Raw genomic sequence first — 15,693 nt, 5'->3', positions numbered from 1 at the left:
TTTTTTCAGATGGCCTTTTGACCGGGGGGCAGTGAGACTTCATTGTAGTGCAGATTTCCTTTACAAGCTTGCTTGGTTGGCCAAAAAGGGCTTATGCGTTTTTTCCTGAATATATTCAGGAAAAAACTCATACACCCTTTTTCGCCAAGTGCATCATTGTGGACGTTCTGCCTCTTTTCCTATGCTTTACATGCAATTCCAGTCTACATCCTGAAATCGGTTTCCTGCAATTCTGCCACGATTTCAAGTCCTCTTGGCAGCCTTACTTTAATATATTTTTGGACGATAGCTGTCATTTATAACTCTGCAGGTTTGTGAATGACAGTGCCCCTGAGCTCCTTTCTTCAACTCGCTTTCTTGTGAGCTGGCCGCAACACTGCAGGATTGCTTCAGGCCCTAGTGTGGTTCCGGCATGGCACGCTGACCCTTTGTTTAATTCGTCTTCCTGGTGGGAAAGGAGAGTTAAATTTGCCCGTCCAGACACCTCCAGCTAGTCTCTCATTGGTTCTCCCTATTCCTGTTCATTTTCCCCAGAAATTGCAAACTGGGTCAAACAGGAGGTTAAAGGCACTGACTCTCCATGTGGGGAGAGTGTTAGTAAAGCGTCTGGAATGTTGCACCCGAGTACCAGGGGACGAAAACTGAGACACATTTGAACACGTTTCCCGATCACACGGTGTATCATACTCTGGGTTCCACATGCATGATTTAGCTGAAGGAAGAATCCCTTAAACCTGCAGAGTTGAGACCCATGGAATGGGTACCATGCAATATGACTTCAAAGGGTCTGCATTTGCTCACCGAACCTCACCAATCCTATCACTGTTGCGTTTATGCCGCTGTCCACATGCTTGATATTCTTTCGGAGACATATAAATCCATAGGTTTTAAGATTCTTACTAGTCAGGTATACTCTTAGGCGTTTAATATGGGGTGTTGAGTCCACTTCGTTGAGCAAGGAGTAGCTCTTGTCTATTACATATTTGGCTTATGGAACGGTATCTGTGCTAATTTCAATCTCTGGTTTTATGCAGCACCCCAACTCACCTTTCCCCTTAAGCAAGCATAAGTTGGTTTTCTACATTTGAGACCCTGTTCTGTTTTGTAATTTAGTTCCTGTGTAGCCAAGTTTACATTCCGTGTAGTAGTGATATCTTATGATGTTTCTTTTTCTGTGTGACTTATTTCACTTAGAATCATAATACCTGAATCCACTCATTATGCTGCTATGGGCCTGATGACATACATTTCATTGCTGAGTTATATTGCATTGTACGTAAGTACCACAAATTCTTTATCCATTTTTCGCTTTCTGTGATATTGAACTTGTACCGTAAAAGAGGTTCTTGTAAACAGAGCCGTCCCAACCATTGGGGTGGCTGTGTCTTTTTGATTTTAATTTCTCTAAACTATAGGACCATAAGGGGAAGTGCCCTTGGCTCTGTTCCTTTGTTTTTTAGATGTTTCAGGAAACAACATACACTTCTCCAGAGTGGCTGTTGGCAATTTACATCCCGCCCATCAGCATAACAAGGCTCCCAGTTCTCCATGGCCTGTCCTGCCTTTCTGGATTTTACACTTTTTTCAGATGGCCCTTTTGACCGGGGGGCAGTGAGACTTCATTGTAGTGCAGAATTCCTTTGCAAGCTTGCTTGGTTGGCCAACAAGGGCGTATGCGTTTTATCCTGAATATATTCAGGAAAAAACGCATACGCCCTTTTTGGCCAAGTGCATCACTGTGGACGTTCTGCCTCTTTTCCTACACTTTACATGCAATTCCAGTCTAACTCCTGAAATCGGTTTCCTGCAATTCTGCCCCGCGTTCAATTCCTCTTGGCAGCCTTACTTCAATATATTTTTGGACGATAGCTGTCATTTATAACTCTGCAGGTTTGTGAATGACAGTGCCCCTGAGCTCCTTTCTTCAACTCACTTTCTTGTGAGCTGGCCACAACACCGCAGGATTGCTTCAGGCCCTAGTGTGGTTCTGGATTGGCATGCTGAGCCTTTGGGTAATTCCTCTTACTGGTGGGAAATGAGAGTTAAATTTGCCCGTCCAGACACCTACAGCTAGTCTCTCATTGGTTCTCCCTATTGCTGTTCCTCTTCAGCAGAAATTGCTAACTGGGCCAAACAGGAGGTTAAAGGCACTGACTCTCCAAGTGGGGAGAGTGTTAGTAATGCATCTGGAATGTTGCACCCGAGTACCAGGGGACGAAAACTGAGACACATTTGAACACGTTTCCCGATCACACGGTGGATCATACTCTGGGTTCCACATGCATGTTTTAGCTGAAGGAAGAATCCCTTAAACCTGGAGAGTTGAGCCCCATGGAAAGGGTACCATGCAATATGACTTCAAAGGGTCTGCATTTGCTCACCGAACCTCACCAATCCTATCACTGCTGCGTTTATGCCACTATACACATGCTTGATTCTCTTTCGGAGACATATAAATACATAGGTTTTAAGATTCTTACTAGTCAGGCATATTCTTAAGCGTTTAATATGGCGTGTTGAGTCCACTTCGTTGAGCAAGGAGTAGCTCTTGTCTATTACATATTTGGCTTATGGAACGGTATCAGTGCTCATTTCAATCTCTGGTTTTATGCATCACCCCAACTCACCTTTCCCCTTAAGCAAGCATAAGGTGGTTTTCCACATTTGAGACCCTGTTCTGTTTTGTCATTTAGTTCTTGTGTAGCCAAGTTTACATTCCGTGTGTTAGTGATATCTTATAATGTTTCTTTTTCTGTGTGACTTATTTCACTTAGAATCATCGTACCTGAATCCACTCATTATGCTGCTACGGGCCTGATGACATAGATTTCATTGCTGAGTGATATTGCATTGTACGTAAGTACCACAACTTCTTTATCCATTTTTCGCTTTCTGTGATATTGAACTTGTACCGTAAACGAGGTTCTAGTAAACAGAGCCAGCCCAAAAATTGGGGTGGCTGTGTCTTTTTGATTTTAATTTCCCTAAGCTATAGGACCATAAGTGGAAGTGCCGTAGGCTCTGTTGCTTTGTTTTTTGGATGTTTCAGGAAACACCATACACTTCTCCAGAGTGGCTGTTGGCAATTTACATCCCGCCCATCAGCATAACAAGGCTCCCAGTTCTCCATGGCCTGTCCTGCCTTTCTGGATTTTACACTTTTTTCAGATGGCCCTTTTGACCGAGGGGCAGTGAGACTTCATTGTAGTGCAGATTTACTTTGCAAGCTTGCTTGGTTGGCCAAAAAGGGTGTATGCGTTTTTTCCTGAATATATTCAGGAAAAAATGCATACGCCCATTTTGGCCAAGTGCATCATTGTGGACGTTCTGCCTCTTTTCCTATGCTTTACATGCAATTCCCGTCTACCTCCTGATATCGGTTTCCTGCAATTCTGCCCCGCATTCAAGTCCTCTTGGCAGCCTTTCTTCAATATATTTTTGGACGATAGCTGTCATTTATAACTCTGCAGTTTTGTGAATTACAGTGCCCCTGAGCTCCTTTCTTCAACTCGTTTTCTTGTGAGCTGGCCAAAACACCGCAGGATTGCTTCAGGCCCTAGTGTGGTTCCAGCACGGCACTCTGAGCCTTTGGTTAATTCCTCTTCCTGGTGGGAAATGAGAGTTAAATTTGCCCGTCCAGACACCTCCAGCTAGCCTCTCATTGGTTCTCCCTATTCCTGTTCATTTTCCGCAGAAATTGCAAACTGGGCCAAACAAGAGTTTAAAGACACTGACTCTCCAAGTGGGGAGAGTGTTAGTAAAGCGTCTGGAATGTTGCACCCGAGTACCAGGGGATGAAAACTCAGACACATTTGAACACGTTTCCCGATCACACGGTGGATCATACTCTGGGTTCCACATGCATGTTTTAGCTGAAGGAAGAATCCCTTAAACCTGCAGAGTTGAGACCCATGGAATCGGTACCATGCAATATGACTTCAAAGGGTCTGCATTTGCTCACCGAACCTCACCAATCCTATCACTGCTGCGTTTATGCCGCTGTACACACGCTTGATTCTCTTTCGGAGACATATCAATCCATAGGTGTTAAGATTCTTACTAGTCAGGTATATTCTTAGGCGTTTAATATGGCGTGTTGAGTCCACTTCGTTGAGCAAGGAGTAGCTCTTCTCTATTACATATTTGGCTTATGGAACGGTATCTGTGCTCATTCCAATCTCTGGTATTATGCAGCATCCCAACTCACCTTTCCCTTTAAGCAAGCATAAGTTGGTTTTCTACATTTGAGACCCTGTTCTGTTTTGTAATTCAGTTTCTGTGTAGCCAAGTTTACATTCCGTGTAGTAGTGATAACTTATGATGTTTCTTTTTCTGTGTGACTTATTTCACTTAGAATCATCGTACCTGAATCCACTCATTATGCTGCTACGGACCTGATGACATAGATTTCATTGCTGAGTGATATTGCATTGTACGTAAGTACCACAAATTCTTTATCCATTTTTCGCTTTCTGCGATATTGAACTTGTACCGTAAATGAGGTTCTTGTAAACAGAGCTGTCCCAAACTTTGGGGTGGCTGTGTCTTTTTGATTTTAATTTCCCTAAGCTATAGGACCATAAGTGGAAGTGCCCTAGGCTCTGTTGCTTTGTTTTTTGTATATTTCAGGAAACAGCATACACTTCTCCAGAGTGGCTGTTGGCAATTTGCATCCCGCCCGTCAGCATAACAAGGCTCCCAGATCTCCATGGCCTGTCCTGCATTTCTGGATTTTACACTTTTTTCAGATGGCCCTTTTGACCGGGGGGAAGTGAGACTTCATTGGAGTGCAGATTTCCTTTGCAAGCTTGCTTGGTTGGCCAAAAAGGGCGTATGCGTTTTTTCCTGAATATATTCAGGAAAAAACGCATACGCCCTTTTTGGCCAAGTGCATCATTGTCGATGTTCTGCCTCTTTTCCTATGCTTTAAATGCAATTCCAGTCTACCTCCTGAAATCGGTTTCCTGCAATTCTGCCCCACTTTCAAGTCTTCTTAGCAGCCTTAAATCAGTATATTTTTGGACGATAGCTTCCATTTATAACTCTCCAGGTTTGTGAATTACAGTGCCCCTGAGCTCCTTTCTTCAACTCGCTTTCTTGTGAGCTGCCCGCAACACCGCAGGATTGCTTCAGGCCCGAATCTGGTTCCGGCACGGCCCGCTGAGCCTTTGGTTAATTCCTCTTCCTGGTGGGAAATGAGAGTTAAATTTGCCCGTCCAGATACCTCCAGCTAGTCTCTCATTGGTTCTCCCTATTCCTGTTCATCTTCCGCAGAAATTGCAAACTGGGCCAAACAGGAGATTAAAGGCACTGACTCTCCAAGTCGGGAGAGTATTAGTAAAGCGTCTGGAATGTTGCACCCTGGTACCAGGGGACGAGAACTGAGACATATTTGAACACGTCTCCTGATCACACGGTTGATCATACTCTGAGTTCCACATGCATGTTTTAGCTGAAGGAAGAATCCCTTAAACCTGGAGAGTTGAGACCTTTGGAATGGGTACCATGCAATATGACTTCAAAGGGTCTTCATTTGCTCACCAAACCTCTCCAATCCTATCACTGCTGCGTTTATGCCCCTGTACACACGCTTGATTCTCTTTCGGAGACATAGCAATCCATAGGATTTAAGATACTTACTAGTCAGGTACATTCTTAGGCGTTGAATATGGGGTGTTGAGTCCATTTCAGTGAGCAAGGAGTAGCTCTTGTCATTACATATTTGGCATAAGGAAGTTTATGTGTGCTCATTTCAGTCTCTGGTTTTATGCAGCACCCCAACTCACCTTTCCCCTTAAGCAAGCATAAGTTGGTTTTCTAAATTTGAGACCCTGTTCTGTTTCGTAATTCAGTTCCTGTGTAGCCAAGTTTACATTCCGTGTATTAGTGATATCTTATGATGTTTCTTTTTTTGTGTGACTTATTTCAGTTAGAATCATCATACCTGAATCCACTCATTATGGTGCTACGGGCCTGATGACATAGATTTCATTGCCAGTGATATTGCATCGTACGTAAGTACCACAACTTCTTTATCCATTTTTCACTTTCTGCGATATTGAACTTGTACCGTAAACGAGGTTCTTGTAAACAGAGCCGTCCCAAACTTTGGGGTGGCTGTGTCTTTTTGATTTTAATTTCCCTAAGCTATAGGACCATAAGTGGATGTGCCCTAGGCTCTGTTGCTTTGTTTTTTAGATGTTTCAGGAAACACCATACACTTCTCCAGAGTGGCTGTTGGCAATTTACTTCGCACCTTTCAGCATAACAAGGCTCCCAGTTCTCCATGGCCTGTCCTGACTTTCTGGATTTTACACTTTTTTCAGATGGGCCTTTTGACCGGGGGGAAGTGAGACTTCATTGGAGTGCAGATTTCCTTTGCAAGCTTGCTTGGTTGGCCAAAAAGGGAGTATACGTTTTTTCCTGAATATATTCAGGAAAAAACGCATACGCCCTTTTTGGCCAAGTGCATCATTGTGGACATTCTGCCTCTTTTCCTATGCTTTAAATGCAATTCCAGTCTACCTCTTGAAATCGGTTTCCTGCAATTCTGCCCCGCTTTCAAGTCTTCTTGGCAGCCTTACTTCAGTATATTTTTGGACGATAGCTGTCATTTATAACTCTGCAGGTCTGTGAATTACAGTGCCCCTGAGCTCCTTTCTTCAACTCGCTTTCTTGTGATCTGGCCGCAACACTGCAGGATTGCTTCAGGCCCTAATCTGGTTCCGGCACGGCACACTGAGCCTTTGGTTAATTCTTCTTCCTGGTGGAAATGAGAGTGAAATTTGCCCGTCCAGACACCTCCAGCCAGTCTCTCATTGGTTCTCCCTATTCCTGTTCATCTTCCGCAGAAATTGCAAACTGGGCCAAACAGGAGGTTAAAGGCACTGACTCTCCAAGTCGGGAGAGTGTTAGTAAAGCATCTGAAATGTTGCACCAGAGTACCAGGGGCCGAAAACTGAGACATATTTGAACACGTCTCCCGATCACACGGTTGATCATACTCTGTGTTCCACATGCATGTTTTAGCTGAAGGAAGAATCCCTTAAACCTGGAGAGTTGAGACCCGTGGAATGGGTACCATGCAATATGACTTCAAAGGGTCTTCATTTGCTCACCGAACCTGTCCAATCCTATCACTGCTGCGTTTATGCCCCTGTACACATGCTTTATTGTCTTTTGGAGACGTAGCAATCCATAGGTTTTAAGATACTTACTAGTCAGGTACATTCTTAGGCGTTTAATATGGGGTGTTGAGTCCATTTCGTTGAGCAAGGAGTAGCTCTTGTCTATTACATATTTGGCTTAAGGAACTTTATCTGTGCTCATTTCAATCTCTGGTTTTATGCAGCACCCCAACTCACCTTTCCCCTTAAGCAAGCTTAAGTTGGTTTTCTAAATTTGACACCCTGTTCTGTTTTGTAATTCAGTTCCTGTGTAGCCAAGTTTACATTCCGTGTATTAGTGATATCTTATGATGTTTCTTTTTCTGTGTGACTTATTTCAGTTAGAATCATCATACCTGAATCCACTCATTATGCCGCTACGGGCCTGATGACATAGATTTCATTGCTGAGTGATATTGCATTGTACGTAAGTACCACAACTTCTTTATCCATTTTTCACATTCTGCGATGTTGAACTTGTACAGTAAATGAGGTTCTTGTAAACAGAGCCATCCCATACTGTGGGGTGGCTGTGTCTTTTTGATTTTAATTTCCCTAAGCTATAGGACCATAAGTGGAAGTGCCCTAGGCTCTGTTGCTTTGTTTTTCAGATGTTTTAGGAAACACAATACACTTCTCCCTAGTGGCTGTTGGCAATTTACATCCCGCCCATCAGCATAACAAGGCTCCCAGTTCTCCATGGCCTGTCCTGCCTTTCTGGATTTTACACTTTTTTTCAGATAGCCCTTTTGACCGGGGGCAAGTGAGAATTCATTGGAGTGCAGATTTCCTTTGCAAGCTTGCTTGGTTGGGCAAAAAGGGCGTATGCGTTTTTTCCTGAATATATTCTTTCCTGAATATATTCAGGAAAAAACGCATACGCCCTTTTTGGCCAAGTGCATCATTGTGGACGTTCTGCCTCTTTTCCTATGCTTTAAATGCAATTCCAGTCTACCTCCTGAAATCGGTTTCCTGCAATTCTGCCCCGCTTTCAAGTCCTCTTGGCAGCCTTACTTCAGTATATTTTTGGACGATAGCTGTCATTTATAACTCTGCAGGTTTGTGAATTACAGTGCCCCTGAGCTCCTTTCTTCAACTCGCTTTCTTGTGAGCTGGCCTCAACACCGCAGGATTGCTTCAGGCCCTAATGTGGTTCAGCACGGCACGCTGAGCCTTTGGTTAATTCCTCTTCCTGGTGGGAAATGAGAGTTAAATTTGCCCGTCCAGACACCTCCAGCTAGTCTCTCATTGGTTCTCCCTATTCCTGTTCATCTTCCGCAGAAATTGCAAACTGGGCCAAATAGGAGGTTAAAGGCACTGACTCTCCAAGTCTGGAGAGTGTTAGTAAAGCGTCTGGAATGTTGCACCTGAGTACCAGGGGACGAGAACTGAGACATATTTGAACACGTCTCCTGATCACACGGTTGATCATACTGTGGATTACACATGCATGTTTTAGCTGAAGGAAGAATCCCTTAAACTTGGAGAGTTGAGACCCGTGGAATGGGTACCATGCAGTATGACTTCAAAGGTTCTTCATTTGCTCACCAAACCTCTCCTATCCTATCACTGCTGCGTTTATGCCCCTATACACACGCTTGATACTCTTTCAGAGACATAGCAATCGATAGGTTTAAGATACTTACTAGTCAGGTGCATTCTTAGGCGTTTAATATGGGGTGTTGAGTCCATTTCGTTGAGCAAGGAGTAGCTCTTGTCTATTAAATATTTGGCTTAAGGAAATTTATCTGTGCTCATTTCAATCTCTGGTTTTATGCAGCACCCCAACTCACCTTTCCCCTTAAGCAAGCATAAATTGTCTTTCTAAATTTGAGACCCTGTTCTGTTTTGTAATTCAGTTCCTGTGTAGCCAAGTTTACATTCCGTGTATTAGTGATATCTTATGATGTTTCTTTTTCTGTGTGACTAATTTCAGTTAGAATCATCATACCTGAATCCACTCATTATGCTTCTACGGGCCTGATGACATAGATTTCATTGCTAGTGATATTGCATTGTACGTAAGAACCAAAACTTCTTTATCCATTTTTCACTTTCTGTGATATTGAACTTGTACCGTAAACGAGGTTCTTGTAAACATAGCCGTCCAAAACTTTGGGGTGGCTGTGTCTTTTTGATTTTAATTTCCCTAAGCTATAGGACCATAAGTGGAAGTGCCCTAGGCTCTGTTGCTTTGTTTTTCAGATGTTTCAGGAAACACCATACACTTCTCCCGAGTGGCTGCTGGCAATTTACATCCCGCCCATCAGCATAACAAGGCTCCCAGTTCTCCATGGCCTGTCCTGCCTTTCTGGATTTTACACTTTTTTCAGATGGCCCTTTTGACCGGGGGGAAGTGAGACTTCATTGGAGTGCAGATTTCCTTTGCAAGCTTGCTTGGTTGGCCAAAAAGGTCGTATGAGTTTTTTCCTGAATATATTCAGGAAAAAACGCATACGCCCGTTTTGGCCAAGTGCATCATTGTGGACGTTCTGCCTCTTTTCCTATGCTTTAAATGCAATTCCAGTCTACCTCGTGAAATCGGTTTCCTGCAATTCTGCCCCGCATTTAAGTCCTCCTGGCAGCCTTACTTCAGTGTATTTTTGGACGATAGCTGTCATTTATAACTCTGCAGGTTTGTGAATTACAGTGCCCCTGAGCTCCTTTCTTCAACTCGCTTTCTTGTGAGCTGGCCGCAACACCACAGGATTGCTGCAGGCCCTAATATGGTTCCGGCACGGCACGCTGAGCCTTTGGTTAATTCCTCTTCCTGGTGGGAAATGAGAGTGAAATTTGCCCGTCCAGACACCTCCAGCTAGTCTCTCATTTGTTCTCCCTATTCCTGTTCATCTTCCGCAGAAATTGCAAACTGGGCCAAACAGGAGGTTAAAGGCACTGACTCTCCAAGTCGGGAGAGTGTTAGTAAAGTGTCTGGAATGTTACACCCGAGTACCAGGGGACGAGAACTGAGACATATTTGAACAGGTCTCCCGATCACACGGTTGATCATACTCTGGGTTCCACATGCATGTTTTAGCTGAAGGAAGAATCCCTTAAACCTGGAGAGTTGAGACCCGTGGAATGGGTTCCATGCAAAATGAATTCAAAGGGTCTTCATTTGCTCACCGAACGTCTCCAATCCTATCACTGCTGCATTTATGACCCTGTACACACGCTTGATTGTCTTTCGGAGACATAGCAATCCATAGGTTTTAAGATACTTAGTAGTCAGGTACATTCTTAGGCGTTTAATATGGGGTGTTGAGTCCATTTCGTTGAGCAAGGAGTAGCTCTTGTCTATTACATATTTGGCTTAAGGAACTTTATCTGTGCTCATTTCAATCTCTGGTTTTATGCAGCATCCCAACTCACCTTTCCCCTTAAGCAAGCATAAGTTGGTTTTCTAAATTTGAGACCCTGTTCTGTTTTGTAATTCAGTTCCTGTGTAGCCAAGTTTACATTCCATGTATTAGTGATATCTTATAATGTTTCTTTTTCTGTGTGACTTATTTCAGTTAGAATCATCATACCTGAATCCACACATTATGCTGCTACGGGCCTGATGACATAGATTTCATTGCTGAGTGATATTGCATTGTACGTAAGTACCACAACTTCTTTATCCATTTTTCACTTTCTGCGATATTGAACTTGTACTGTAAACGAGGTTCTTGTAAACAGAGCCGTCCCAAACTTTGGGGTGGCTGTGTCTTTTTGATTTTAATTTCCCTAAGCTATAGGACCATAAGTGGAAGTGCCCTAGGCTCTGTTGCTTTGTTTTTTAGATGTTTCAGGAAACACCATACAGTTCTCCCTAGTGGCTGTTGGCAATTTACATCCCGCCCATCAGCATAACAAGGCTCCCAGTTCTCCATTGCCTGTCCTGCCTTTCTGGATTTTACACTTTTTTCAGATGGCCCTTTTGACCGGGGGGAAGTGAGACTTCATTGGAGTGTAGATTTCCGTTGCAAGCTTGCTTGGTTGGCCAAAAAGGGCGTATGCGTTTTTTCCTGAATATATTCAGGAAAAAACGCATACGCCCTTTTTGGCCAAGTGCATCATTGTGGACGTTCTGCCTCTTTTCCTATGCTTTAAATGCAATTCCAGTCTACCTCCTGAAATCGGTTTCCTGCAATTCTGCCCCGCTTTCAAGTCCTCTTGGCAGCCTTACTTCAGTATATTTTTGGACGATAGCTGTCATTTATAACTCTGCAGGTTTGTGAATTACAGTGCCCCTGAGCTCCTTTCTTCAACTCGCTTTCTTGTGAGCTGGCCTCAACACCGCAGGATTGCTTCAGGCCCTAATCTGGTTGTGGCACGGCACGCTGAGCTTTTGGTTAATTCCTCTTCCTGGTGGGAAATGAGAGTTAAATTTGCCCGTCCAGACACCTCCAGCTAGTCTCTCATTGGTTCTCCCTATTCCTGTTCATCTTCCGCAGAAATTGCAAACTGGGCCAAACAGGAGGTTAAAGGCACTGACTCTCCAAGTCGGGAGAGTGTTAGTAAAGTGTCTGGAATGTTGCACCCGAGTACCAGGGGACGAGAACTGAGACATATTTGAACACGTCTCCCGATCACATGGTTGATCATACTCTGGGTTCCACATGCATGTTTTAGCTGAAGGAAGAATCCCTTAAACCTTGAGAGTTGAGAACCATGGAATGGGTACCATGCAATATGACTTCAAAGGGTCTTCATTTGCTCACCGAACCTCTCCAATCCTATCACTGCTGCGTTTATGCCCCTGTACACACGCTTCATTCTCTTTCAGAGACATAGCAATCCATAGGTTTTAAGATACTTACTAGTCAGGTACATTCTTAGGCGTTTAATATGGGGTGTTGAGTCCATTTCGTTGAGCAAGGAGTAGCTCTTGTCTATTACATATTTGGCTTAAGGAACTTTATCTGTGCTCATTTCAATCTCTGGTTTTATGCAGCACCCCAACTCACCTTTCCCCTTAAGCAAGCATAAGTTGGTTTTCTAAATTTGAGACCCTGTTCTCTTTTGTAATTCAGTTCCTGTGTAGCCAAGTTTACATTCCGTGTGTTAGTGATATTTTATGATGTTTCTTTTTCTGTGTGACTTATTTCAGTTAGAATAATCATACCTGAATCCACTCATTATGCTGCTACGGGCCTGATGACATAGATTTCATTGCTGAGTGATATTGCATTGTACGTAAGTACCACAACTTCTTTATCCATTTTTCACTTTCTGCGACATTGAACTTGTACCGTAAACAAGGTTCTTGTAAACAGAGCCGTCCCAAACTTTGGGGTGGCTGTGTCTTTTTGATTTTAATTTCCCTAAGCTATAGGACCATAAGTGGAAGTGCCCTAGGCTCTGTTGCTTTGTTTTTTACACGTTTCAGGAAACACCATACACTTCTCCCAAGTGGCTGTTGGCAATTTACATCCCGCCCATCAGCATAACAAGGCTCCCAGTTCTCCATGGCCTGTCCTGCCTTTCTGGATTTTACACTTTTTTCAGATGGCCCTTTTGACCGGGGGGAAGTGAGACTTCATTGGAGTGCAGATTTCCTTTGCAAGCTTGCTTGGTTGGCCAAAAAGGGCGTATGCGTTTTTTCCTGAATATATTCAGGAAAAAACGCATACGCCGTTTTTGGCCAAGTGCATCATTGTGGACGTTCTGCCTCTTTTCCTATGCTTTAAATGCAATTCCAGTCTACCTCCTGAAATTGGTTTCCTGCACTTCTGCCCTGCTTTCAAGTCCTCTTGGCAGCCTTACTTCAGTATAATTTTGGACGATAGCTGTCATTTATAACTCTGCAGGTTTGTGAATTACAGTGCCCCTGAGCTCCTTTCTTCAACTCGCTTTCTTGTGAGCTGGCCTCAGCACCGCAGGATTACTTCAGGCCCTCATCTGGTTCCTGCACCGCATGCTGAGCCTTTGGTTAATTCCTCTTCCTGGTGGGAAATGAGAGTTAAATTTGCCCGTCCAGACACCTCCAGCTAGTCTCTCATTGGTTCTCCGTATTCCTGTACATCTTCCGCAGAAATTGCAAACTGGGCCAAACAGGAGGTTAAAGGCACTGACTCTCCAAGTCGGGAGAGTGTTAGTAAAGCGTCTGTAATGTTGCACTCCAGTACCAGGGGCCGAGAACTGAGACATATTTGAACACGTCTCCCGATCACACGGTTGATCATACTCTGGGTTCCACATGCATGTTTTAGCTGATGGAAGAATACGTTAAACGTGGAGAGTTGAGACCCGTGGAATGGGTACCATGCAATATGACTTCAAAGGGTCTTCATTTGCTCACCGAACCTCTCCAATCCTATCACTGCTGCGTTTATGCCCCTGTACACACGCTTGATTCTCTTTCGGAGACATAGCAATCCATAGGTTTTAAGATACTTACTAGTCAGGTACATTCTTAGGCGTTTAATATGGGGTGTTGAGTCCATTTCGTTGAGCAAGGAGTAGCTCTTGTCTATTACATATTGGCTTAAGGAAATTTATCTGTGCTCATTTCAATCTCTGGTTTTATGCAGCTCCCCAACTCACCTTTCCCCTTAAGCAAGCATAAGTTGGTTTTCTAAATTTGAGACCCTGTTCTGTTTTGTAATTCAGTTCCTGTGTAGCCAAGTTTACATTCCGTGTGTTAGTGATATTTTATGATGTTTCTTTTTCTGTGTGACTTATTTCAGTTAGAATCATCATACCTGAATCCACTCATTATGCTGCTACGGGCCTGATGACATAGATTTCATTGCTGAGTGATATTGCATTGTACGTAAGTACCACAACTTCTTTATCCATTTTTCACTTTCTGCGACATTGAACTTGTACCGTAAACGAGGTTCTTGTAAACAGAGCCGTCCCAAACTTTGGGGTGGCTGTGTCTTTTTGATTTTAATTTCCCTAAGCTATAGGGCCATAAGTGGAAGTGCCCTAGGCTCTGTTGCTTTGTTTTTTAGATGTTTCAGGAAACACCATACACTTCTCCTGAGTGGCTGTTGGCAATTTACATCCCGCCAATCAGCATAACAAGGCTCCCAGTTCTCCATGGCCTGGCCTGCCTTTCTGGATTTTACACTTTTTACAGATGGCCCTTTTGACCGGGGGGAAGTGAGACTTCATTGGAGTGCAGATTTCCTTTGCAAGCTTGCTTCGTTGGCCAAAAAGGGCGTATGCGTTTTTTCCTGAATATATTCAGGAAAAAACGCATACGCCCTTTTTGGCCAAGTGCATCATTGTGGACGTTCTGCCTCTTTTCCTATGCTTTAAATGCAATTCCAGTCTACCTCCTGAAATCGGTTTCCTGCAATTCTGCCCCGCTTTCAAGTCCTCTTGGCAGCCTTACTTCAGTATATTTTTGGACGATAGCTGTCATTTATAACTCTGCAGGTTTGTGAATTACAGTGCCCCTGAGCTCCTTTCTTCAACTCGCTTTCTTGTGAGCTGGCCGCAACACAGCAGGATTGCTTCAGGCCCTAATCTGGATCTGGCATGGCACGCTGAGCCTTTGGTTAATTCCTCTTCCTGGTGGGAAATGAGAGTTAAATTTGCCCGTCCAGACACCTCCAGCTAGTCTCTCATTGGTTCTCCCTATTCCTGTTCATCTTCCGCAGAAATTGCAAACTGGGCCAAACAGGAGGTTAAAGGCACTGACTCTCCAAGTCGGGAGAGTGTTAGTAAAGCATCTGAAATGTTGCACCCTAGTACCAGGGGACGAGAACTGAGACATATTTGAACAGGTCTCCCGATCACACGGTTGATCATACTCTGGGTTCCACATGCATGTTTTAGCTGAAGGAAGAATCCCTTAAACCTGGAGAGTTGAGACCCGTGGAATGGGTACCATGCAATATGACTTCAAAGGGTCTTCATTTGCTCACCGAACCTCTCCAATCCTATCACTGCTGCATTTATGCCCCTGTACACACGCTTGATTCTCTTTCGGAGACATAGCAATCCATAGGTTTTAAGATACTTACTAGTCAGGTACATTCTTAGGCGTTTAATATGGGGTGTTGAGTCCATTTCGTTGAGCAAGGAGTAGCTCTTGTCTATTACATATTTGGCTTAAGGAACTTTATCTGTGCTCATTTCAATCTCTGGTTTTATGCAGCACCCCAACTCACCTTTCCCCTTAAACAAGCATAAGTTGGTTTTCTAAATTTGAGACCCTGTTCTCTTTTGTAATTCAGTTCCTGTGTAGCCAAGTTTACATTCCGTGTATTAGTGATATCTTATAATGTTTCTTTTTCTGTGTGACTTATTTCAGTTAGAATCATCATACCTGAATCCACTCATTATGCTGCTACAGGCCTGATGACATAGATTTCATTGCTGAGTGATATTGCATTGTGCGTAAGTACCACAACTTCTTTATCCATTTTTCACTTTCTGCGATATTGAACTTGTACCGTAAACGAGGTTCTTGTAAACAGAGCCGTCCCAAACTTTGGGGTGGCTGTGTCTTTTTGATTTTAATTTCCCTAAGCTATAGGACCATAAGTGGAAGTGCCCTAGGCTCTGTTGCTTTGTTTTTTAGATG

At 43.6% G+C, this 15,693-nt stretch overlaps 1 long non-coding RNA gene across 1 annotated transcript in view; it reads left to right on the top strand.

Annotated features, from left to right (window-relative positions):
- LOC125963926 (uncharacterized) overlaps nucleotides 1-15,463 on the top strand; it is a 99,943-nt gene extending 84,480 nt beyond the window's left edge. Inside the window, exon 3 of the long non-coding RNA XR_007476377.1 lies at nucleotides 15,421-15,463. This is a non-coding gene — a long non-coding RNA (uncharacterized LOC125963926). The remainder of the gene's footprint in view (nucleotides 1-15,420) is intronic.
- The last annotated feature ends 230 nt before the right edge of the window (nucleotides 15,464-15,693 follow it).

This window comes from Orcinus orca, chromosome 3 (assembly GCF_937001465.1).
Source record: "Orcinus orca chromosome 3, mOrcOrc1.1, whole genome shotgun sequence".
Taxonomy (NCBI): domain Eukaryota; kingdom Metazoa; phylum Chordata; class Mammalia; order Artiodactyla; family Delphinidae; genus Orcinus; species Orcinus orca.
Note: the sequence above shows the minus strand (reverse complement) of the source record. Positions and strands in the feature narration are given on the sequence as shown.